Here is a 26,547-nt window from a genome sequence, read left to right as displayed (position 1 = left end):
TCGAACCCACAAGCCATGAGATCATAACCTGAGCCAAAGTCGGACACTTAATTGATTAAGCCACCCAGGTGCACCAAAACCTATTAGTTAATTCTAAACCTAAAACAAATCTGTTGGGTACCATGGATTATTAGAAAATAAGCAGGCAAAGTCAGGTTTGTCTTTTTTTTAATTTTTTTTTAAATTTTTATTTATTTCTAGGAGAGAGAGAGATAGACAGCATGAACAGGGGAGGGTCAGAGAGAGAGGGAGACAACAGACTCTGAAACAGGCTCCAGGCTCTGAGCTGGCAGTCAGCACAGAGCCCGACGCGGGGCTCGAACCCACGAACCGCGAGATCATGACCTAAGCGAAAGTCGGACGCTTACCCGACTAAGCCACCCAGGCGTCCCAGTCATGTTTGTCTTCTGAGTAAAGTTGAAAGCATACAGACCATTGGAGTTTTCCAGCTTTGGCAATGACTCTCCAGGATAATTCAAGCTATTAAAGGACAGGCAATATATCATTTAACTAATTGCACACTCTTGTATTTTCTTAAATGTTTATGTATTTCTTTTTTTAATTGAGCTTTTTATGCTTTAAAAAATTTTTTTTAAAATATTTTTGAGAGACATACAGAGGGTGAATGGAGGAGGGGCAGAGAAAAGTGGGTGGAAACACAGAATCTGAAGTAAGCTGCGGTACTGAACCCAACTTGTGGATCGAACTCATGAACCATGAGATCCGAACATGATCTGAGCCCAAAGTTGGACACTTAATCTCCTGACCCACCCAGGTGTCCCTGTTTATATATTTCTAACTATATATTTGAACATATTCATTTGGATGAGACATGGATCCTCCAACTTAAAATTTCTACTACTAATTGTTGCATTAGCTAACATTCATTGAGTTTGAGTTTTCACTATGCCAGGCACAAGTTATTCATTGTTAATTATCATATCATACTAACAGTATTCCCCAGGCGAATTTAAATTCTTCCTCAGAGACCTTGGAAGCTAAGTTACATGGAAAATAAAAATGGAGTGAAGTTTATGGAATCTCTTAATGATCAGATATTTCCTGACTATAGATAAAGAAGGCTTTAGTGAGAGCTAGTGAGGAATAGTATTGGCTTGGGCTGTAGATTAATGAATTTCATGTTATTTTACATCCTGATTGACCATCCAGACTAGACAAGGAACCACCTGTCACACAAGTCTGCTCACTTTGGAAGAAAGCTCATCCAAAAATCCTAGGAATGGATGTTTATAGAGAAGAATAGAAGACAGTCCCATGTAAGATTATGGACAAAACCAAATTGCTGATGAGTTCACATGATAGGTGGCCCTCACAGTTTTTAATCTTTAGTGCAGTGACAGGTCAAATACATGCCAAGAGGGAGGAAACACCCCAGTCCAGACAGGCAGGCATTGGTGCTAGGGCTAGCACAATACTATTTAGGCAGTGGCATTGCTGTTTTATCCCTGAAAACAACAGCTAAACATTTGGTCTTAAAATTAAAATGAGGAAGATGGACTCTGTCAACAAGGTATCATTCTCTAATTTTTACTAATTTTCTTTGTACTTCTCTGCTTTCTCCCAAAGTCTTCTGTGATCATGTATTGCTATTATAATCAGAAGGCAAATTTTGTTAGGTTTGAATAGCACTCATATTTCCAGGCAATCAACTTACCTGCCAACTTCAAAAGGATAAGTAGCTTCTTACCTTCCCTATTATACTGTAAGCTGATATTCTAAAGTATTCCAACACGAAGTTAAGAAAAAGGCAGCCTAAACTGTAGCATCATGATCTCAAGTAATGTCTAGGGTTAGATTTTCTTTTCCTAACTTGGGAGGAGAAAGCCATGAAACAGCAACTGAAGATAGAAAAAGACTTGAAAAAGGCAAAAGCATTTTCTGTATCATTCGTGATTGGAAAAGTACTAAATAAATGGCTAACGTGATGATATCATTCTTGGACAGGTATGAGTGGAATAGAGCTGCAGTTAATAGCTTCCCTGGAAGCAATCAAGGACTGTTCCTTGAGAAATAATTATTAACCTCACTGTTTAACATCCTTGGCCATGATGTTAATGGAAGAAAGTCAGTGGGGTCATTATCTTAAGACACAACTGTGCCAAAATGACACCAATGCCTTGTAGTAACAGACTCTGAATAAAATATGCATAAGCTGACAATATAAATGATATTGCCATTTTTTCCAAACCAAAAAAAATGTGTTTTCATATATTTATTACCTTTGCCCTGATAGTTAAATACACAATATTCTTCAACAAATAAATTATAAATGAAAGAAAATGATGGAGATATTAGTTTTAGATTAAAAGAAGTTGACCAGGCAGATATTTTTTAAACTATAGTCAAAACAAAACTATGTTGACCTGGGATAAACATTTGTGTGAGAAAACTACAAAGAAATAAAAATTTAAGAAGTGGTTATTATAAAATCTAGGACAGTAGTTACTTTTGAGTGGATGGAGGGAGTTGCAGTAGGGACAGGTAGCATAGAAGAGGTATCTGAGATTGACAGACAAAGTACTTCTTTACTTGAATGGTGATGTCAAGGATGTTTTCCTTATAATAATTTATTGAGCTAAACAAAGTGAGCTATTTTGAATTAGTACATACACATAAAAACTACATGTATTTTTGTATTAACTCTAGTATTTTAAAAATTCTAACAGTGGTTCTCAACTGGAAGTGATATCTCTCCCCAGCCCTATCCCCCATTTAGAGAGGTTTGGAAATTTGAGGCAGGGGGTAGATGCCAAGATTAACAGCCAAAATTACTATGAGGATATTTTAGTGGTTATTATGACTGGGGTGGTGGCACAAGGAACATTACAGAGACAAGGTCCATAAACATGTTGCAGTCCCAAAAGAGTCCTATGCAGTAGAAAAAATTATTCTGCCCAGAATGTCGATAGTGTCACCTATGTGAAGTTAACAGATCAATGATGATCACCTAATGCTCCATTATGTTATATCTATTTCATAATGCTCATTTCTGTCCTTTAAGAATGGAGACACTGTGTGTGTGTATGTGTGTGTGTGTGTGCGCGCGCACGCATGCGCCCATGTGTGTGTGTACAGGAACTAGCCTTATCAATTTTTAGGTAGAAGATTTCATTTCAAAGTTTTGCAAATTGTGTTTTAATTGCATATGGTTAAGTTCATAGGCTGTAGAGTCAGTCTTCTTTTTTTAAATCTTATTTATTTATTTTGAGAGAGAGTAAGAGAGCACAAGTGGGGAAGAGAGAGAGGTAGAGAGAATGAATCCCAAGCAGGCTCCTCTCTGTCAGCACAGAGCCCAATGTGGGCTCACAAACCGTGAGATCATAATCTGAACCAAAACCAAGAGTCAGATGTTTAACCAACTGAGGCACCCAGGCATCCCTAGAGTCAGTCTTGAACAAGTTACTTAAAATTTAAAGTAAATTTTAAAATTCAGTTTACTCATATACAAACTAAGAATATTAATATCTACACATTATCAGTTAGCTATTGTTAAGTAACCAACCACCTCAAAACTTAAGAGTTTAAACTAATCAGCATTTATTATTACTCACAATATGGACTGAGCTGGGCTGACCTCGGCTAGATTCACTCATCTTCTCATCATCTGTAAGGGTAGAGTGGGGCTGCATAGGTTAGAATATCCTTGTTTAGATATGTTAGCTCTTCTCCAATATAATTCATGTCTCTCCAGAAAGCTAGTCCAGGTCTGTTCACTGGTGGTGGCAGAGATCTAAGAGAAAGGAAAAAAATGTGCAGGCATTTTTTCAAGTCTTCATCTGCAACAAGTTTGCCATTGTTCCATTGACCAGAGCAAGTTATAGGCTCAAGCCTTGAGTCAGTATTAAAAGAAATTATTAAATGTATGGATTCAGGGATGCTACAGTCTGAATGAATCTCCCCAAAATTTATATGCTGAAATCTTAACCCCCAGAGATAGTGGTATTAGAAACAATAGTCTTTGGGAAGTGCTTAAGTCATGAGGGTGGAACCCTCACATATCAGATTAGTGCCTTATAAAAAGAGGGTGCAGAGAGATCTTTAGCCTCTTCCACCATTTGAGAACATGGAGAGAAGGTGCCAGCTATGAATGAAAAAGAGGGCTCTCAGCAGAGAATATGATCTAGGACTTCCAGCCTCCAGAGGTGTAAGAAATAAATTTCTGTTGTTTATAAGTCACCCAGTCTGTGGTATTTAGTTACAGCAGCCTGAATGGACTAAGACTAGGGATATGTGAATAACTGCAGCTATTCATAAAACCAATCCACCATACAATATCACAGAGCTGTTTTAGAATCATATATGCCAACAAATGTAAAATACTTAACTCAGAACCTGATATACAATAAGTGCTCAATAACTGTTAGTGATTATGAGGAGTAAGAAGCTATGACCATAACATTTCACACTTCTTAGTCAGTGTAGCTGCATATAACAAGTTATGGAATTATGACTATGTCTGACTACTTTATTTCTAGAGAAAAAATATTTAAATGCTAGAGACTTTAGAAATTTCACCAAGTTACTAAAGGCTTATTACTTGTATCTGGGTTGACTTAGTTTGAATCTCTTGAAAAACCACAACACAAATAATGAGGAAACTAGCATGAAGAACATGGCTTTTCCTGGAAACTTACTAACAATGAAATAGACTCATACTAAAGGAAAAATTAATGTGAAGGTCATTTCTCTCCAATGAACTTCAACAGACATCCTTGAGAATTTTGAACTTAAACCCTGGGAAACTGAAAAGTATGTAGATGTTTCTGAGTAGAGTTCTTCAAACGGTCTCAAAAGCAAATTCTCATTTTTAATTTGTAATTGTGAACCAACATGGTATTAGTGGACCTTGAAAACAGCTTGAAAAAACTTTAAGCAAGCAAAAGTTTTTGCTGACCCTTCAGAACATACACTGTTCCTACCCACAGCTCTGCTTTCATGCCCAAGTGTGAAATTGGCAGACACGTGCACAGAGGGACATTCAGAGTTGGGCTGCAGTAGCTGACTGTGTCTGTAAGGAGAAGTTGGTGATACCCAGAAGCTAGAAATACACAACAATCCTATCAGGTAAGTAAGCACCAAATAATTTCCTGCCAGTTAACTATTTATTATACTATCTTTTCTTTCCATACAGAAATAGATAGGCAGTAAAATAGATTACAAATCAGTTTTGTTGCTAAAGACTTACCACTGATTGTGTCTTAGCTAGGTGTATAGATTCCTATTGCCATGGTAGTAAATTACCACAAATTTATAGGCCTAAAACAACACAAATGTATGATCTTAGAATTCTGGAGGTCTGAAGTCCTATAATAAGGGTATTGGCAGAAGTGCCTTCCTTCTGGAGGCTCTAGAAAAGAATCTATTTCCTTGACTTTCTTACACTTTAAGATACCACCTGCATTCTCTGGCTCAGGGCCTCTTCCTCCATTTTCAAAGTCAGCAGGGGCATAGAACCTTCAAATTTCTCTCCTTCTCCCTCTCTCTCTCCCTCTCCTGCTCCCAGTCTGCTTTTGTGATCACATCTCCTCTCTGACTCTGAACCTTCCACTTACTAAGATCTTTGTGATTATGTTGGGTCCAGTCAGACAATTCAGGATAACTTCCCCATCTCCAGATACTTCACATTAGCAAAAACCCTTTGCAATATAAAATACCATATTCACAGGTTCTAGGGATTGGGAAGTGGACATTTGGGGAGGAGGGGAAAATTTTCTGCTTATCGCACCAGGTCAAGAAGGAGATTGGATTATTTTAGAATATTATACAATCAAGAAGCCTTGCTTGACCCTCAGCTACAAAGGGCTGACATTTCAAATGGGGGAAGTAATATTTGGCCTTTCTAATTTACAAGTTTATTTTGAACATCAAAATAATATGGAATCCTCTTTATATTCTACATGCATATAGAATACAGAATATGATTTAGTTATATCCCAAAATATAATTATGCTTGAATATTCACTTAGGAGAAGAGGGAGGTTTGGTCTGCATTTCCTCATGGCTTCAACCCTCTCTACATTCCAACTTCAAGGAACATCTTGTACCTAATAGTATGTAAGAGAGGGGCACTTGGGTGGCTCAGTCAGTTAATCGTTTGACTTCAGCTCAGGTCATGATCTCATGGTTCATGGGTTCAAGCCACACGTCATGCTCTGTGCTTACAGCTCGGAGCCTGGAGCCTGCTTCAGATTCCATGTCTCTTTCTCCCTCCCTCCCCCTCCCCCACTTGTGTTCTGTCTCTCTCTGTCTCTCTCTGCTTACTCAAATAGGTACCAAGGCTTTTTCCAGGATGTCCTTGAAACTCTACAGAGGGTGGACAGCCGCTAATTTCTCTGAAAATACAAATAAGTAAACGTTAAAAAATTTTTAAATACAGTATGTAGAAGAGAAGAAGAGTGTCTACTATCATGGAGAGCTACTGTGTAGAAGCTGGGTTTATCTTGGGTGGTCTTGGCCAAAACACAACGGCTGAGACAAATTTTCCTTTCTTTCTTCCCTTTCTCCTTTCCTTTCTTTCCCTTCCATGCCCTCATTCCTCTCCTCTCTTCTCTCTCCTTTCCTTTCCTTTTTGTCCTTTCCTTTCTATTCCATTCCTTGAGGAGCAGCAGGTTAATTCCCCAGTGTAACCAACAGCCATTAAAAAGAGCTGGGGCTCCCAGGACAAAACAGTTTCAGAGCCAGTTTCATAGGATATACTGTATCCGATGTGAGGCTTGAGTGAAACTTGGGCAGTGTTGGTTTGGGGCCAAGTGGTTTCCAATGGTTATATCCAGAAATGTGATGGGGACTAAAATCCCTTTATGCTGCCCACTGTTGGCTGTAGGGGTCCTTTGTAGAAGTATTATGTTGAGCCTTAGTGTAGGCTTGACCCCCAAGTGTAAAGGCCTTAATTGCAGACTGTCCCAAAGAAGAGCTGAACTGAAGCTGATTTCAGTGTTTACTACATTGGACATAGAAAACAGTGTTCACTCAGTGCCATCTTCCTCTGAACTTATGTTAACTTTACTTAAAGGTTCATGTTGCCCTCTCTTGCCACTGATGGTTGCTCAGGACCACACAAAAACAAGCAGAACTCCTTAATTCTGAATCTCAGGGATAAGAAGCTAAGGGAAATGAGTTGCTTCTCTCTTAGGTAACTCTCTGGGCTCCTCAAGTAGGCTTTCCCACTCCCACTTAAAAATTCCTCATACTGACAGAGGTTTGATGAATATAACAGAAGCTCTTGCAACTTTTGGTCATTATAATGCTCTCTCTGGCATATATTTGCTTATTCAAATAGGTACCAAGGCTTTTTCCAAGATGTCCTTGAAACTCTACAGAGGGTGGTCAGCAGCTAATTTCTCTGATTGAAAATACAAATTAATTAAATTCTGGTAAGGCTTTCTGATTCATAGATAATGTAAATGAAAAGACACCATAGACTTTCAGAAGCTATTTAAATTCAAATGGTAGAAAACTTTATCTTTTATCAGAGAATGAAGGATGGACATCACAAAAATTAGCCTCTCTGTTGATTCGAAAGAGAATTTAGAGTAGTCTCTGATCCTTGATGAGTTCAGACTCTAATTGGAAAGATGAGGCTAATTCTTATTAAAGTATTCAAGAACAATTCAAGATAACATTCAATCAGGAAAGACCAACAGAAATTCAATGAGGCAAAAAATAAATCAAGGTTGCAGGTTAGAGTGGCCAGAGAAAACTTCATGAAAAAAGGTGTGAGTTGAGATTTAGATTTTTTTTTTTTTTCTAGGAGAGACAGAGAGACAGCGTGAACAGGGGAGGGTCAGAGAGAGAGGGAGCCACAGACTGAAACAGGCTCCAGGCTCTGAGCTGGCAGTCAGCACAGAGCCCGACGCGGGGCTCGAACCCACGAACCGCGAGATCATGACCTAAGCGAAAGTTGGACGCTTAACCGACTAAGCCACCCAGGTGCCCCGAGATTTAGATTTTTAATGAATAGAACTAGCATAAACAAAAAGTATTTTTAAAAAACCTTTTAAGTGAAGAGAGATATGAAAGCTAGAAATAAACTCTGTGTTGGTGAGGTGAGTGAGAACTGCCTTGTCTGATATAGAGATGTGTTTAAGGAAACAACAGGAAATGAGGTTTGATAAATTTGCAGTAGATTCTATAATACTTAAAACTTAGCAAAGTATTTACAACTGATTCAGGAAAGGCTGGATTCTACTTCAGGCTTCTAAACATAGGAGAAACTCAAGGAAAAGACTGTATTGAGAAAAGCATAACTATATTATGTGCAGAAAGGATCAGAAGAAAAAAGACTAGACAGCAATATTAGCTAAGACATGATCATAGTTTCTTGGGTATAAAGGCTAGGAGAACATCAAGGAAAAATAACAACCTAGGATATAGGTGGAGGGAGAAACAATAGATTTTGTCTTTGTTTTTTTTTCTTCTTCCAACTGAGTTGTAATGGGAAGAGAGAGGGAGAAGAATTTGAGGGAGGAGTCTCAGGGATTACTTGTTTAAGTAGACATGGGAGAGATTCTGAAAGAGGCCAGCTTTGGCCATGATATATTTGAAATTATGAAGAGACACCACAAGTTGACAATATGAGATTGGAAAGCTATAGAATCAGGGCTGGAGGGTGAAGAGGAAAATATACAAAAGACCAGCTACAGTGATGACTGAGAACAAGAAGGATGGGAGTGTTCTGATAGCCTATCATGCCAGAATGAAAAAAACTTAGAGGCAGGCAGAAAACTCTCAGATCAGCTGTTTTGCTCAGACTGTGCTATTGTACTTTTCACTCTGAGATGTAGTTCATCTTGGGGACACTTGGTTCTGTGAATACAATACTGTACAGACCCATTGGCATTGCCAAGGTTGCAGGGCTTGAGCTAGGTGTCCAGGTCAGCCGCAATGTCAAGTCTAGGGAAACTCTCTTGCCAGATGATTAAAGAGGTGCAGCAATCCTGGTTTTCTTAGAATAGAGAATCTCTGAAAGTCAGCCACAGTGCCAAAATAAAGAAGGGAATGGAGTGGGTGACCATAAACAAACAGGTTTAGCAAAAACTAAATATCCTTTCAATTGGTGTGGGTATTATCCTGCAGAATGTCTTCAAAAGTTACAACAGGCCCACAATATGGGTGCTTTTTCCACAATGGTTAATGGATTTTAGGCTAATGTACAGTATCAAGAGAGGAGAGGCACAGTTGGAAAGAGGAATACTTGGTTGAACATAGCTAAATAATGCTAAACAACTCTTTTTACAAATGCTAAAACAGAAGTTTCTCTTCTTGTTTTTAGGCTTTTTCATCAGCTGTCACTTGGTAAATGCCATTTTATTGGGGATGGGGCAAGGAGAAGTTTGTTATTGTGGCTTCTTCACCTGTTATTCTATTGCTGTTCTGATTCCTCCACAAGAATGTAAATCCTGTGGCCATGAAAATAGTCCTGGCTGATTGCTTTGTATTCTGTGCCCATATACTTCCTTTTCTCTCAAATGGCCATAGGAAATGTCAATGAGGAGCCTCACTTGTTCATTGTTTTGGTGTTTTTTTTTTCTTTTTATCTTCTACATGTAAATTCTTTTTTTGCCTTTGGCTTATATCATGTCCCATAAAGAAAGATACTTCATGATTTTTGCAAAGCAATCTTCCCATTACAACCAAATAAGATAAAATAACACTTATACAATCTAAAGAATGTTTAATTGCTTTCAAAATGCATAGCTTTGGAAGGTTTATGTCTAACATTATGGCAGAAAGAAGAGATTTAGCTCCCTCAAACTTATATTTGAGGGTGGAAACAACTGAAGCTGGTTAAGGATTATGGCCAAGTTCCATGAGAACATGATTTGGAAATCAATAACGACTCATATTTAGACATCAGTATTGATACAACAATTACAAAATTGATACCTACAACAAGCATGCTCATTGAGGGTGAGCTAACTCTTCCAGGGAGACAGACAGAGTGAGAAAGAGAAAGAGAATATGAGTAAGAGCAAAGTCTGGTGTGAAACCTTACCTGGTTCTAATCCCAGCTCTGGAATTTACTAATTATATGGTCTCAGAAAAGTTATCTCTTATTTCAGAGTCTCAGTTTCCTTACCTGTAAAAAAGGGATACTGGCATATTCTTCATGGATTATTATAACCAATACAAGAGATCATTTTCTTAAGTTCACAATTTGTGGGTGATATGCACCACTCATTAGCTACCAACCTAAATGAGAAGACAGGTTGAGGTGAGGGTAGAGAAAGAAAGGAAGGGTACTTAGCATGATCAGAGAGGAAAGGGGATACCAGCACAAATTCTAGTTGCTTGAGGTATTTCTCCAAGGCCAGCTATGCTTCTCTCCTCTCAACACTTAATATTTTCACAATTGAGTCATAATTGCTCATAAACTAAGATGTAAAATTCCCATTGTTTCTTGGAGCATGAATGAGTGTAGAAAAGTCTACAGTTATTACAGTAACCCTATAAGTGATAAAAACCAGTTTCCACAGAGACATGACAGATTTTTCACAGAAAAAACAAACCTCATGGTTTTTATTTCATACAAATCATAATGTGTGACTTTTATTACTCTGGGAGAAGGGGATCGTTGCCTAATGGGACTGTTATTTGAACGCTCTTCTTCCCAGTATGGAGTTATTAACTCAGTAGACTTGGGCCCAGGGTACTTGGGGTTAGAATGGCAGGGCAATGAACCAGCCTCACATTCTACCCATGTCAACTAGGATAACATGTTCTTACTGCTCATGGCAGCGTCATTTTAGAACTAACAGCAAGCTGGATCCAGCTAATCCATTTTTCCGATGAGGAAATTAAGTGCAGAATCTCCCACTTTAGGTTAATGACTTGCTCAGAATCCACACAGAAAGGAAGTGACACAGGCAGGAGGCAAATGTAACAGGTCAGAAATGAGTACTCTGTGCTCTATTCCTTTTTATAAAAATGTTTTTATTTATTTTTAGGAGAGAGATAGAGACAGCATGAGCAGGGAAGGGTCAGAGAGAGAGGGAGACACAGAATCTGAAGACAGGCTCTGGGCTCTGAGCTAGCTGTCAGCACAGAGCCCGACACGGTGCTCGAACCCACGAACTGTGAGATCATGACCTGAGCCGAAGTCAGATGCTTAGCCCACTGAGCCACCCAGGCACTCCTTTATTCCTAATATATTTAGAACTTCAATAAATATCTATTGAATAAGTGCATGAATTCTAACTGAAAAATTAGTTTATTTTCTACTCCATGTGGCTACTGCACATCCTCTAGTAACTTTCCATCTTTTTTCTTTCCCTCGGTACCTAACCTGTTCATGAAAAGAATCATTTGTGCTTATGGAAGATGTGTCATGTTCTCTCATTCCCTCATATAACACACTGCCTGTGCTGTACCCACTGTCTGGACTGCCCTCTCCTTTCCCTCCATTCACTTAGATAGGAGGGCCTATTAGGCTTAGTTCAGGCTTTATCTGTTCCTAGAGGCATTTCATAGCTTTTCCAGTCCCCTCCAGGATGACATAATGGCCTTCCTGTGTGCTCTCATAGCATCATTGAGTTCTTCAGCAATTGTTACAGTCTGCTGCAGCTTTCTGTTTATTCACATACATCCCTCTTTAGATAGTAAGTCCTGTGAGCCCAGAAACTAAATTTTGTCTCCTATCAAAGTCCTAATGTCAATGGAGCCTGATATATATTAAGAGCTCAATAAATGTCTGACAAAAGACTGGATGAACATGTTTTTAACTAATCTCATACAACTATGTACAACTCCAGTGGCCTGTGTCATTCAAAACAGAAGTAAAAAAATTCCTATTGATGTTTCCTATCATCTGGGTTTGATTTACCAAAATGGAGGAGTTGAAAGTAAGATTCATACCTTTCCCTTCCCATTAGTTTCAAACCAAACAGAAGTTCCCTCCTAAATATGTTGAGTCCTTTGAGCATGCTTTTGACACCAAGCAGAAAGCAAATGGGATGATTATTACCACTATGCTCTAAAAACCCTTGGAAAACTAGAGGAGAGGAAGGTTCTGGCATCCTATTTTTCCCAGGTACCAAGCAGGATCAAACCACATCCAAACTGGCAAATCCCCTAAGACGGCTTTCCTACTGTCTGTGACCATGGCTTTGTACCTCAACTAGGCCTTAGTTCTTTCACATGTCACTACCTGTACCACCAATATCCTCACTGATTCCACTCTGGGACACTTTTTGTTAAGTATCTGTACTAGTTTTCTAGGTTTGCCATAACAAAGTACCACAAATTGGGCAGCTTAAATAACAAAATTTATTGTCTCACATTCTAAAATCCAAGATGTTGATAGGATTGGTTCCTTCTGAGGGTTGTGAGGAAAGGATCTGTTCCAGGACTTTCTCCTTGGCTTACAGATGACTGTCCTCCCCGTGACTCATCACATGGTGGTTTCCTTCTCTTTATATTTCTATGTCCAAATTTCCCCCTTTTTAAAGACACCAGTCATATTGAATTAGGGCCCACTCAAATGACCTCATTTTAATTTGATATATATAAAGACCCTACTTCCAAATAAGGTCACATTTTGAGGTATGGGGGGTAGGACTTCAACAAATGAATTTTGGGGAAACACAATTCAGCAGAGAGGTATCCAAGGTCCTAGATAAAGGGGCTTTCTGGGCTGATGGACATTACCTCATCACTATAATGAGTATCCAAGGTGTTCACACATTGTTTTCTTAGACACTATAACCTATTGCCGCTACTCTTCTAGACCAAAGTGCTGGCTAAGGTATTATCCTCCATGTTCTTAGCCCTCTAGTTCCCTAAGGATCCCATTACTACTTCATTAACCAAAAGAAAATTTTATCTCACTAGATTAGCTTTCTAATATGGAACCGAAAGTGTCCCCAAAATATTAACAACAAAACCCCTAATTTTTTGAGCATTTAAAATTTTCCAATAAATGAGCTAAGTTTTTTCTTTCAGTATCTGATTCTATCCACAAAAATCCTATGAGGTATATCTCATTTTAAAAATATAGAAATTAGAGATAAGAGGTTAAACGATTTCCCAAGGTCTCCAGGTTTAAAAGTGTCTAAATTAGACTTTAAATCCAAGAAGTCTGACTTCAAATGGAGACTGCTTAACCAATGTGCCAGGCGCTAGTACTTCCCTAACTAGTGGAGTCACTGATTTCTTTGGTGCTATAGCAGAGGAAGGCACTAAACTAAGATTAAGTTCTAAGCCAAAAATGGTAGGATCTGGAAATGCCAAGTTCTTTCCCAGAGGCATCAGTCTCCTTATGCATGGAAGGTCCTTCATGATGATAATCTCTTCCTTAGCCCAACTTCCTCATTAGGCTTGCTAAGAATAACTGGTCTAATGGACACTACATGGTGGTCTCTAGTAGAAGCATCTCTGTTTGTATGCTCCCAATCAAATCTGGGAAAGTGGAGAGGCTTCTATTATACAAATTCTCCTAAAGACTTCCCACTATTCCCACCAAGCCTACCTCCCATGGTGAATGTGGAAAGTATTTAGACAAACCTCTTCATTATGCCTCCTAAACATACTTAGGAATATGAAAACTCCCAACTTTTATGGACTATAATAGATGATGTCTTCAAAGGTCTCCTTTTGCTGTGTTTAAGACTCTAAATAATGATAAATTGATTTAAATTAGCTCTACAGCTTCTAGACAGGGGTGTTACAACTTTGAAGATCATTGGAAACAATAATTTCTACTTTTGACCAGACTGTTAACATACCAAATTAAGCGACAATACAAAGCATAACTCAGAGAACAAAACTACAGACCTTTCTATGTGTCTTTATTTGTATAGTTGCTTGTGACACTTAATAAACCCCAATAAATAGCACCAATGCCCACCCTGTGAGCCTCAGTGAAAATTTTGGTGTCTCATGTTGAGCATTTGTTTTCAGCTTTTGCTTTATTCCTGTAGTGGTCCTCCCCACTGAGATGTGAGAAAGCGGTATTTTTCTTTGAGTGTCAGAAAGATTTCTCAATGTACTTTCTTGGACACAGAAGTGAGAATAAGAGTAATGATTACTTACTGCAGGGGCGCCTGGGTGGCTCAGTCGGTTGAATGTCCGACTTTGGCTCAGGTCACGATCACACGGTTCATGGGTTCGAGCTCCACATCGGGCTCTGTGCTGACAGCTCAGAGCCTGGAGCCTGCTTCAGATTCTGTGTCCCTCTCTCGCTCTGCTCCTTCCCTGCTCATTCTCTGTCTCTCTCACTCTCTCAAGGATAAATAAACATTAAAAAATAAATATAAAAAAAAAACCTTACAGCATATTTACTGGATAATAGGAGCTGTGCTAGGAGTTTTTATTCATTATCTCATATATTCTTTAACAACCTTATAAGGTCAGTATTAGCATTATCCCTACTTAACAGGCTATTTGCCCTAAGTACACAACTACAATATAGTGGTGCCAGGATTTGAACTCTATCTATATCTAAATCCCATGTTTCTCTAATCCCATGTTTCTCCCATGTATATCTAAGTCCCATCTAAACCTCATGTTTCTCTGTTATATAATACCCCACAGCACTACTGATCATTCCTCAGATGGCATGGGTGTCCACAGGAGCTGGAAACTATATCTAAACTCAGTGTTTCTAAGCCCTTTGTCTATAACTATCTTACTCAAGGGATCAACCAGAAGTGGGCGGGGGGGGGGGAGGGGGGGAGAGACAGGGGATAGTCAGGATTCCTCAAACTCTTTGTAAATTAAAGCAGTTTTGCAATTTTCTTATTTTAACATCCAATATATTGTAATAATGGAGAGTGAAAATGAAATTGTCCCATTTATTATGATGGTTTTACTGAGTAGTAAACATTTTGTATTATTTTTAGATACTCAAAAGAGAAACAATAGTTTTAAAAAAAGAGAGTAAGAGGATTCACATATTGAATATTTTTTAAAGTCTCTATACAGTGACTTCTAGGCAGTTCAAGATTGCTTAATACCAAAAAAAAAAAAAAAAAAAGGATTGCTTAATACTGATTAGTAATGACCATTAAGAAATCATTTATGGATTTTTTGTGAGTGTTCATAGATACTAATGGGTTTTAGAATTACTTGGGATTCTTCCTGAGGTCAAAGGAAGAAAATAAAGTATGAAGTGATAATAAAATGTATGAGGTGACTAATGGACAGGTTGTATATATATATATAATGGTTTCAGAAAAACAAAAAAAAAAAAAACACATTCAACTTTTACAGCATACATTTAAACAAATGGAAATCTTACTGCCAAAGCCTCTTGTCTTCACTCAAGAACCAGAAAGGTTGATAACATTGTGTATCATCATGGTCTGTATCAGATTCTCAACAATTTTTCAGCCATCAGGTCACTGGCTCCAATCACCTCTGTAATGACTCCCACCCTTTGCTGCAAAAAATCTTATGAAAAGTAGTAGAAAAATAATTCTACATTTGATGAAGCACCAATAAAATGTCTTGCTCTTACATAGCACAAATAAATAACCAACTCAAACACAGTTTTTAGATGGCATACATGAATACTGAAAATAGCTCCCCGCAGACCATCTAGGGATCAGGTATCTAAGTTTTTGCTACATGTGTAAATCAACAGAATAACAATAAATCAAATGAAATAAAGAGGTACATAATCATAAAATTTTGAACTGTAAGAGGGAAATTCTGAGTAAACTTTAATTTGAGGATTTTATTTTAAATCACAGAATGGCACTCTTGATTTCCCCAGTATAGAGACAAAAAGAAAAATACACCAAAAATAAATATATTAGAGATATTATAATGATGTAAATGTAAACAAAAGATGCAATTAATAGAAATAAAATGGACATTATAATCTTAAAAGAATGTTGTCTGGAGTCATCAATGAGGCTAGTGAAGGAGGCTAAATGAGATGTTTAGATGTTCAATAAAACCATCTTGATTCAGGATCTTAGCAAATTAGGTCTTAGAATCTAAGTTCTTCAAGCCAACAGGCTACATTATTGAGCAATTTAATTATACACTGATATGCCTCTTTAGAGCATACATAAAGTTTATATTAAGTTTACTTGACCTACTGTGTACCTCTTACATATTATTCCTGTATTTGAATAATGTGTTTGCTTGAAATAGGATGTAATTGGTATTTTCCAAATATAAAATGTTTTTTTAGATATATAGGTCATAACTACAACATCCCTATAGTAAAATTAAGCTTGCTTCCAGGTTAATATTGAATAGAGAGTCTTAAAAATGAATAAGTTTCCTCAAGAGCAAAATAATTCAACAAGAATTATTTTGTATAGTGGGCAGCAGAGTAAGCACACTGGGGATATTAAATGATATATAATTGATAAAGTATACCCTGCAAACATTTTGACTGCTATACCTTATCTTTAAACTTGAAGCCATGAGCCTATTTTTAATCTAAAGAATTCACATCTGCAATATATAATTTTATGTTTTGTTTGGAAAAGAACATTTGAACAGTCCTAAAGAATTTTTAGTACTGAGAAGGGAAGAGTAAAGCTACTTGTGCCCTGGAAAGTAATAGATGAAAACACTTTCAAGGGAATACTGGAAAGAAATATGTTAGTATTTAACTGTGATCTCATCGCATGACTATATAGAATGTTTGCCTCATCATATTTTGATTTGTTTGTTATGGTATGAACAGAGTCAGGGCAACTTTTTAAAAAACAAATGCAGGATTGCAAGACATGGTCCGTTGCTTTTATGTTTCATTGCTACCCTCTCACATGTGTGGCTTGTGTTGCAGTTAACAGTTTAAAATCTATGGCCTCCCTCTTCCACATGATTAACAAATATGTGAGATAAGCTCCAGGGAGCCAGGTCAAAGTCTCCCACAACTTGCTGCCCTGTGAGAAACACACATCTAAATTCTTATCTGTCCTCACCTCTCACCCTCCACCTCTGTCTCTCTCCAGAGTTTTCATTAACCAGAAAGAACACTCTGTGGGAAAGGTCTGTAGAAAATCTGAACGCTTAAAGTACACCAAATGAAACCAGATAATTTGTGTTGCTGTGGCTCTCTTTTTCTGGGACTTTAAAACAGTGAAAGAAGACAGATAACAAAAGCATGGAGGAACAGCAAGTAATTGCATCCGACATATTATTGACAGACAGTACTTCCCCAGTAAGGAATGTTACTTTGGTAATACCTTTATCTTTACAGTGGTTTTCAACCCCACAAGAAAGGCAGAACTGCAAATACCCACTTATTGACTGAATTGATCAAATGGCAATTAAATGCATGTTCAGTAGACAGATGTTATGAGAAAAATAAAAGACATAGAGTGCCTTACCTTTAAAATATAAAATATATAAGATTCAGTTGAAGACACCATAGAATTTTATTTTTTTTTTAATTTTTTTTATTTTTTTAATGTTTTATTTATTTCTGAGGGAGAGAGAAGAGAGACAGCATGAGCAGGGGAGGGTCAGAGAGAGAGGGAGACACAGAATCTGAAACAGGCTCCAGGCTCTGAGCTGGCAGTCAGCACAGAGCCTGATGCGGGGCTTGAACCCACAAACTGTGAGATCAGACCTGAGCCGAAGTTGGAGGCTTAACCAACTGAGCCACTCAGGTGCCCCAGAAGACACCATAGAATTTTAATAAGATATGCATGTTTATAAATCCATGTGCATGTATTTTTTTGACAGAAGACTACAAAAAGAGGGCTAGAACCCACAAAATTCACTTAAGGAAGATGAAATTATTTTCTTCTTGGACTAGCTTAGAAAGGCTTGACAGAGCTGGACCTTTAGGTACAGATAGGATTTTAATAGGGAGAGTGGAACAGTTTGAGCAAAGATTTTAAAGTGAGAAAACAATAAGGAGATTCTAGGAAAACTGAAAGTAATTCACAAGGATCACTCAAATTCTGGTGTTTTAACAAGTGGTGGTCATACTCATCATTCTTCTACCTTCCTACCTGACTGGCCAAAGCCATGTTAACCTTTTAGAGATCTTAAACACTGAAAAGATTATGGTGTCCCTTCCCATCCCTACACACACACATATACACAAACAACACTTAAGATAAAGCAAGAGAGACTTTCAAATTAGTCCAAGGAAGTAAAAATGCTGATTGCTTCATTTCAGAATAATAAGATCTATTGAATGAGGCACTGTTGGTTCCTCTACTTTGCTTAAGATTATGTTTATCTTGACACTGGGAAATCTAAGATTATGGCCAGCAGAACTAACCTTAAAAAATGCAGTTATATCTCCCAAACTTTTCAAAGAAGAATGAGGTTACACTCCCCTATGAAAATTCAAGTTACAGTTAACACAGAAGTGTTACTGGTGAGAGAGAATCACCGATGTAAGTTAAAAGCAAGACAGAAAATATTGAGACACAGAGTCAAAGGTTAAAGTCCGCACTTCAAGAAGCAGGACAGGATCAAGTAGGATAAAAGTGTTCAGGATTCGCTCAATCTTGCTGTAGCTATTGCTTTCTTATACGTGTGTATTCGTGGCTCTGTCTACTGCTGATGGGTAGTCAATCTTTCAAATATAATAAATATTAATATGTAAAAAAAAATGAGGTTAGACTTGCAGTTTCTCAACCTTGGTACTATAGATATGTGGGGTCAGATAATTCTTTATAGAGGACTGCCCTGTCCATTGTAAAATATTAAGCAGCATCCCTGGGGCCTCTATTTAGTAGATGGCAAACAATTAGAGGAGTTAAAACAACCAAAAATGGGTCCAGATATTGCTGAATGTCCTATGGGGGCAAAATTACTTCTTAAGAACCACAAGGTTAGAGAAAGGAATCAAACTAGTGAATTAACATGAAAACCCATAATTTTCAGCTCAAAATGTAAAAATACATTTCTAAGTTCTGTTTGCACTAATATACTGATTTTGTACTCAGGAGTGAAGACTCTTATTGTGTGTCTTGTCTATCATAGCCAGTGGTGAGCCAAGAGATGGGTAGGTAGACAACTAATTATATGTAAGTGGAAAGATTAACACAAATCAGAAAACCATTAAAGGCTATTCACAGCCAACATAGAAACATTATGTTATCCGCACCTGTGAGAAACACTAGACAGAAAACAATGAGGCCTATTAGAAAGTTCTCAGCTTGGAGGATAAGCATTTTTTTTTTTTTTGAGACTTATGACATCCTTGAGCTTCAAAAGTCAACAAAGACAGCACAAGTAGTCCCCACTTGGAAAGCGATTTGTTTATTCTGCTTATCTGCGCCAAAGCTAACAATCTTAATGGTTTTAAAGACCTTAATGTTTCACAGTACTATGAAGCCCTAATTTGCTGACAGAGGTATCTATAAATGAGCATGTCTTCAGAGAGTCTTGACATACAAACTAACTTAAAAGCATTCAGACTATTTCTAAATAATGAACAGACGGCAAACAAAAGTGGTGAGTTTTTTTTTTTTTCGTCAGTTAAGATAGAGTAGAATCTAAGATGGAAGAAGGAAGGAAGGAAAGAAGGAAAGAATGAAGGAACGAAGGAATGAAGGGAAGGAGGGAGAGAGAGGGAGGGAGAATACTAAGGAAGAAAAGAGGGAGGGAGGGAAAGAAAGGAGAAAGAAGGAAGAGAGAGAAAGAAAGGGAAATAAAGAAAAGACAGAGAGAAAAGAGCAAGCAAAACCAGATGTAGATACTATGCTACTTTCATCTCTATATTCCCAACTCATAAAACATGTCTTATGCAGTAAGTATTTAACCCTGGCTTGTGAGTCGAATTAATAAGAATGGAAGAGAAGGAGAAAGAATATTAATTAGAAATTCTGAAATATGTAAGTATAAAGTTAATTATGAAATAATTTAAAATCTAAACCCCTCTGTTACTACTCTCATTCATATGGACTCTTAGCGTCTCATTTTAAAATGTTTATCCTTTTACATGATCAAATTTATATAGTGCTTAATTATAAAGCACTTGTATAATTTCACAAGATCCTCTAAATAATGCTATGGAGTAAATACCATTATTCCTCTTTCATAGAATACATGAGTTCAGAAAGATTAAGTGATGCCCAAAGCCACAAGTAATAAAGCAGGACTTAACACAAGCTTCAATTCTGAGGCTATTCTGAGCATCAGCCTTAAGTGATGTCAGTGGAGAATAACATTTATGCTATTGCAGTGTTTCAATTGCATATAGTGGTTAAAAAACATGCACTGGTGTCAGACTCCCAGCCCCACAAATTACCAGTTGTGGGATCCTGAGCAAGTGGTTTCAACTCTCTGATTCTGATTCTTCTTCATCTGAAGAACTGAGCTGGTAATAGCTACCCCACAGATTTGATATAAAGACTAAATGAGATAATATGTATAGCACATTTAGCATAGTGCCATCAGTAGTAATCATCATCATATTTTATCCAATGGAATCTATGCCATAATCATCATCATATTTTATCCAATGGAATCTATGCCATACTGGGTATTGTTTATGTGGAGTTCTGAGAATATCCCAACTGTTTATGGCAACACCAGCTCTTTCTGTTTTTCATAACCTCCTGTCATTATGCCCTTTCATAAACCTGTACCCCTTAAAATTTGAATTCTTTGACTATTCACAATTTGGGTAGATCACATATTAAGATATATATGAAGTTCTGGGTCTGGGAGAGTAGAGTTTGATGGCAGAATGTAAAAGAAAGCTTCCTACTTAAAGAAATCATGAGGAAGATTTTTGAAAGTTCTGTTCCACATTTGTAAAATTTAGGAGGTGATGTAGATCTCCAACATGACTAGAAATAGAGTGCTTGAGTGCTTATTTTGGGATTGACACTGTTGTAAATGCTTTACATACATTAGCTCATTTTAACTTGACACAAATATACTTCAGGTAAGCTTTATTATCACCATCCTCATTATATAAATATGAAAGAACAGGCACTTAGAAGTTAAATAACTTGACAAAGTCAACCCAGTTAGTAAATAACAGATGATTAGAATCCAGAGCTATACCAGAGTCCATGGTTGTACCTATTGCATTATGCTATCTTTCTCCAGAGTGTCCTATCATTAATCAATCACATATATACAAGTGGTGTACAGAATGGGGCAAGGCACTTATGTACTCTACCTATCAATTGCTTGTCAGTTCATAAAGACGTCTGTAGCAGATGCTGCTGATATCCTGCTCCATACTCCCTTGGCTCCCCAGTTCACTTATAGCTATAGTAAAATTCAGGATAAATGTATAACTTCTTACTTGGGTTTCCCTTAACCCTGAAGGCTTTTTCAGGGACTGTGGAAGCAAAACTTTCCAAAGACAGGCACAACATAGGAATGTAGGAGAATTTAAGACCCTAGGGGGAGAACCTTCAACCAATATAAAATAGTCAGAGTCTCTCATTTTTCTTGCTACTTTCCATTCCTGGAAAGCAGTGTTTTATAGAGATAACAACATTTGTTAAGTAAAAATATACATCTGGACTTGAGTACTTGCTCTGCCACTTAATAGCTATATAAGCTCTCTGTGCCTCAATTTCCCCACCTACAGAATTAGGGTTGATAATAAAACTTATGTGATAAAGTTGTTCTTGGGATTAAAGAAAGGTTTAAACTGTGCTATAAACCACAATGTTTGGCACAAAACCTAATAATTTTCTTTCTTAGAAATGAATACTTGTAGAAAGGATACTATGGTTTATCAGATTCTTTGGTGTAGCCTTGGGCCTCCCATAATATTATCACCATAATAAACACCGGGCAATGGTGCCAACAATGATGGTCTGTTATCATAGCTTACATTTTGCTCCCTGGGTGAAATGGTTCAGGTAGTTACTAACACTTCTACATCATGTCTATTTTGTCCCATTAATCCATCTAAGACACAGAACAATGACACAGACTCACTGAACCATTCTTTGCTATTTCGAAGAAAAATAGTAAATGTAAGTAGCTCTTCTCAGAGCTGAGAAGGTGAGTGGCATTTCAACTACCACAGGACTTCCTAGGCTATTGCAACGAATAGATACTATTTTCAGTGCATCAGTCCCTACAGGCTGCAGGGTAGTGGAAAAGATTCATTGAACAGCTTCAAACAGCATAGAATCAAACTTTTACTAAAATACTCCAACAAGTACTGACGACCAGTGATAGAACTACCATCATATAGAACAAAGAACCATAATATGTTCAAGCTGAAATAGACAAGCTGTCACAATTATCTTTCTTTTGGTTCACTGGGTCACAGATCATGAAACTGAGACCCAGAGAGACCAGATTGTAGTGAAACAGATTTCCTATGAACAGAGTTCAGTTTCAAAACCACAGTCAAGCAAAGATCTAAAACCAGACCTGAAGTAAGCAGACACCTAAGAGGGGAATTATGTTCATAGTATGTAAAATATAGCAACTGATCTGGATCCTCACCGTCAAATCTTTTTCACCCATTACCAATGTTCCAAAGTATTTAAATGCTAAAATGCATCATACATATTATAAACAATATATGAATTACTTTCAAAATATAGATTCTGAGTTGATGGAAGAATCATAGAGTATATCAAGGGCAACAGGCACAAGAGACTTTGAGTTGCTGTGAGGTAGGCAGTGAGGGAGGGTGGAGTGCCTGGATCATCCACTTTCATCAGTTCCAGAGGCTAAAGAAGAGAGGACAAAAGCTTGCTGTTTGCTTGCAGGTTCCTCTTTAGCCTTTTTCAAGAAGTAAAGACAGGAAATGGTGTGCATTCCTGTCATTGCACTACAAATCTTAGCATCATGGTTCATACAATGACATGTGTGCAAGCTGTCTGAGGAACAGGATTGTGAAGTTCACCCATAAAGAGCCTGCATACTTTCTCACACACACCCTCCCTCCTTACTAGTGCTCTTAATACAAGATCTGGGAGAACCAGTGGGGGAAAATTCTTCAGGTAAACTACTTGAGAATCAACACTAGTAAATTGCCCTTGTAAGTAAGATAGTCCTGAGGCTAGATTATCAATTACATAAAAATTTTCTTTTATACCTTTCATCCCCTCTCTGAGGCTTTGGTTCCCTTCTTCTCCTTCTCCTTCTTCTTCTTCTCCTCCTTCTCCTTCTCCTTCTCCTTCTTCTTTCTCCTTCTCCTTCTCCTCCTTCTCCTTCTCCTCCTTCTCCTTCTCCTCCTTCTCCTTCTTCTCCTTCTCCTTCTCCTTCTCCTACTCCTTCTTCTTCCCTCCTTCCAGGGGTCTCTGTATTCCGTTTTTAGGAGGTCCAGGTTCTTTCTGTTAGATCATCTGCAATAAAAATTAAGCCCCTGCTCAATTATTATGCTGCTCAGGATATCTGCCTTTTAAATGATGACTTCCTATAAAACCAAGAGGTCATCAAAAGCCCACCAAATGAATTTTAGGTGATCTGATAAATTGACAGGAGGTCACTTTCAGACAGTATGGGATACAGCATTTTTCCTACAGTCTCTAAACAAAATCACATGCAGAAGCAGCTGCCTCTGTGTTAGCTTCCCAATCTGTAAGACTTTAAAATAAAAAGGTCTTCGATAATGACTCCGTCAAAATTAAAGGAAATACTGAAGACAACCCATAGGCCATAGTGCCATTTATGCTCTTTACTTGTTGAGCCTCATGAAACGAAAGGACTAAACTAAAGGAAGAAGTCTGTAAACCTCACCTTCCTCTGCTCTTTCCTACCTCAGGTCTTTTGTACACACTTCCTTACACTTAGCATGCTCTTCAGAAGTCCCCTCCCCCTGCATTCCCACCTTTCTCTGATTTATTCCTACTTATCTTTAAGTGCTCAGCTGATGCTGAATCAGGGAAGATTTCCCAGATGCCTACATTAGACAATCTCCTTCTTCCACTCCTCTGCTCTGTCTAGGAGATACTATCTATACCTATATCTATATCCATGTGCATATCTATATCTATACTTATGTCTATACTTATGAAATAAATTACTTTTATTGTTCTTATGTTTCACTTACTTTGATCTCACAAGGAAACCATGACAAATACATAAAGCCTACCTGTGTGGCATGCTGCCAGATTCCCCTGCAAAAACATGAGATTTATCTTCCTAGCTGCTGGGAATACTGCCTGAAGATGGCTCTGTGCTGTCAGCCCTCTTGGAGGACTGTCTCAGCTGAAGGACACTGCTTTGCCTAAGGTCACCTCTATTTTAAGGGGAAGCCACTATCCAGTGTCCTCATTCTATCTGAATCCATGCAGGGATATAAAAGTCCAGCCACATTGTCCCAAGTCTAAAATGTCATCCCAGTTCTAGAACTCCCAAGGGGTCTGCAGAGGTCTTTAGTAAAACTGCATCACATCTCGGGGCGCCTGGGTGGCTTAGTTGGTTAAGCATCCGACTTTCGCTTAGGTCATGATCTCTCGGTTCGTGGGTTCGAGCCCGGCGTCGGGCTCTGTGCTGACTGCCAGCTCAGAGCCTGAAGCCTATTTCAGAATCTGTATCTCCCTCTCTCTCTGACCCTCCCCTGCTCACGCTGTCTCTCTCTGTCTCTCTCTCTCTCTCCTAGAAATAAATAAAAATAAAACAAAAAACAACAACAAAAAAACTGCATCACATCTCAACTTCTTTGTCTGCCCAGCTCTGCTTCCCTCCCCTCCCATCTACTAGTATTCATCACCAGAGTGCTTCCCAATGAGTGTCTTATACATGAATCTCCATCTCACAATCTCCTTTGGGGGAACCCAACCTGCAACAATCTGGAGTTTATTGCCTTCAAAATTACAATCAAATTTGCATCAATAGAGAAATGGTTGAAAATTAAGGACTTGTTTTTTTTTTAATATAGTTTATTGTCAAGTTGCTTTCCACTTAACACCCAGTGCTCATCCCAACAAGTGCCCATCACCCATTTTCCCCTCTTCTCCAAACCCCATCAACCCTCAGTTTGTTCTCAGTATTTAAGAGCCTCTTGTGGTTTGCCTCCCTCCCTCTCCTTAACTATTTTCCCTCTTCCCTTCCCCTATGGTCCTCTGTTAAGTTTCTCCTGATCCATATATGAGTGAAAACATATGGTATCTGTCTTTCTCTGCCTGAGAAAATGAAGGACTTGTTATAGGAGACATCATCTGCTTCTTACTGTCCAGGGCTTTGCGGATAACAAAGTAGAGGTAAATGAATTCATGTGAGGGACACTTTCTAGGAGGCCACCTCTTAGTAAGCAAATGCCTTTTGCTTAATAACAATCTGGGTGCTAATGATTTCCTAGATGAAAGCTTTGCTGCCATGAGATATGACATTCCTGAGCTACATTCACCTTGCTGATTTCTACTGGGGTAGTGACCCTTTCTCCTGAGTCATCATTGGAAATTGGTCTTTTGCCTTCTCTACAGCTTCTGCCCCTATAGATTGTCCATCATCTCCGGGGATGAAAAGGTAGCAACAATATATTGAGCCCGTTCACTATTATACTTGTCTCCTTCTCTCACAAGTCGAGTCTGGAAAAAAGTAATCTATTTGGTTTGTTTTGCATTTGGGAAGATCCAAGATACTAACCTGTCAGTTATGCAGTTTTTATTATAACAGTGCAGGTCTCAGAACATTCTACTAGTATAGTTCTATATTTGGAATACAAATATAAATGCAATTATGTTTTGCTTTCTACATCTTTTTGGTTATAGCATTTAATTTATTCATTAATTTATTTACTTATTCTTGTGTTCATTCATATGACATAGTAAGGGTCAACCATGAAGCACATACTTTAATATTCCTGTGAATTAAATAAAGCATCCAATGCTCACCCAATGACCCTTACTCAAATGCAGCAACCCTGCAATTCAATTCTTGAGCCTTCACTCTGATTTTCTCACAAAAGCCTCCATCATTACACAACTCATTTATCATTGGAATCTATCTGAATGCTATTAAAACTCTGCCCCTATTTGTCCTTCTCTGCCTGACTTATTTCGCTCAGCATAACATATGATTGCACGTATAGGAGGATTAGGAGGAACTTGACGGAGGAACAAGGGGGAGAAGTAGGGGGGAAATGGTGGGAGAAAGGGAGAGAGGCAAACTGAGAGACTCTCGAATGCTGACAAAAACTGAGGACTGATGGATATGGGGGGGGAGGAGGGATGGGCATGGAGGAGGGCACTTGTGGGGATGAGCACTGAGTGTTATGTGGAAACTAATTNAAAACTGAGGACTGATGGATATGGGGGGGGAGGAGGGATGGGCATGGAGGAGGGCACTTGTGGGGATGAGCACTGAGTGTTATGTGGAAACTAATTCGACAATAAACTATTTGTAAAAAACAAAACAAAACAAAACAAAAAAAACCTCTGCCCCTAGTTTATTAGCACTTCGTTGTTAGGTAAATTTGATTCCTCCGCCCTTTTTCTTTTCTTTTTTTTAATTTTTTTAAAATTTTACAGGAATTATCACAGTTGAATTTTCTAGTTCATACTTTTTGACATCTCTGGACCACTTAGTCCTTCTTCCCTCTTGCCTTCTTGTCTTTGCAAATTCCATTCCTATTCCCTTTAACCTCTGATGACAATTAGCGCATTCTCTCAAGAAAATATTTTTAAAATCAAATGAAAATGTCAAATGTACTTGATATGCACTCAG

The 26,547-nt window shown here is 38.1% G+C and overlaps 1 long non-coding RNA gene across 1 annotated transcript; it reads right to left on the bottom strand.

Annotated features, from left to right (window-relative positions):
- Positions 1-395: 395 nt before the first annotated feature.
- On the bottom strand, positions 396-23,037 carry LOC120224711. Its single transcript, XR_005526646.1, has 3 exons — positions 22,973-23,037; positions 3,573-3,751; positions 396-480 (listed from the first exon to the last, which is right to left on the bottom strand). It is a non-coding gene; the product is annotated as an uncharacterized LOC120224711 (long non-coding RNA).
- Between the last annotated feature and the right edge of the window lie 3,510 nt (positions 23,038-26,547).

Source organism: Hyaena hyaena, unplaced genomic scaffold, assembly GCF_003009895.1.
Source record: "Hyaena hyaena isolate Hyena2069 unplaced genomic scaffold, ASM300989v1 scaffold_1227, whole genome shotgun sequence".
Lineage (NCBI taxonomy): Eukaryota > Metazoa > Chordata > Mammalia > Carnivora > Hyaenidae > Hyaena > Hyaena hyaena.
The sequence above is the reverse complement of the archived record's forward strand: the minus strand, read 5'-3'. Positions and strand labels throughout refer to the sequence as shown.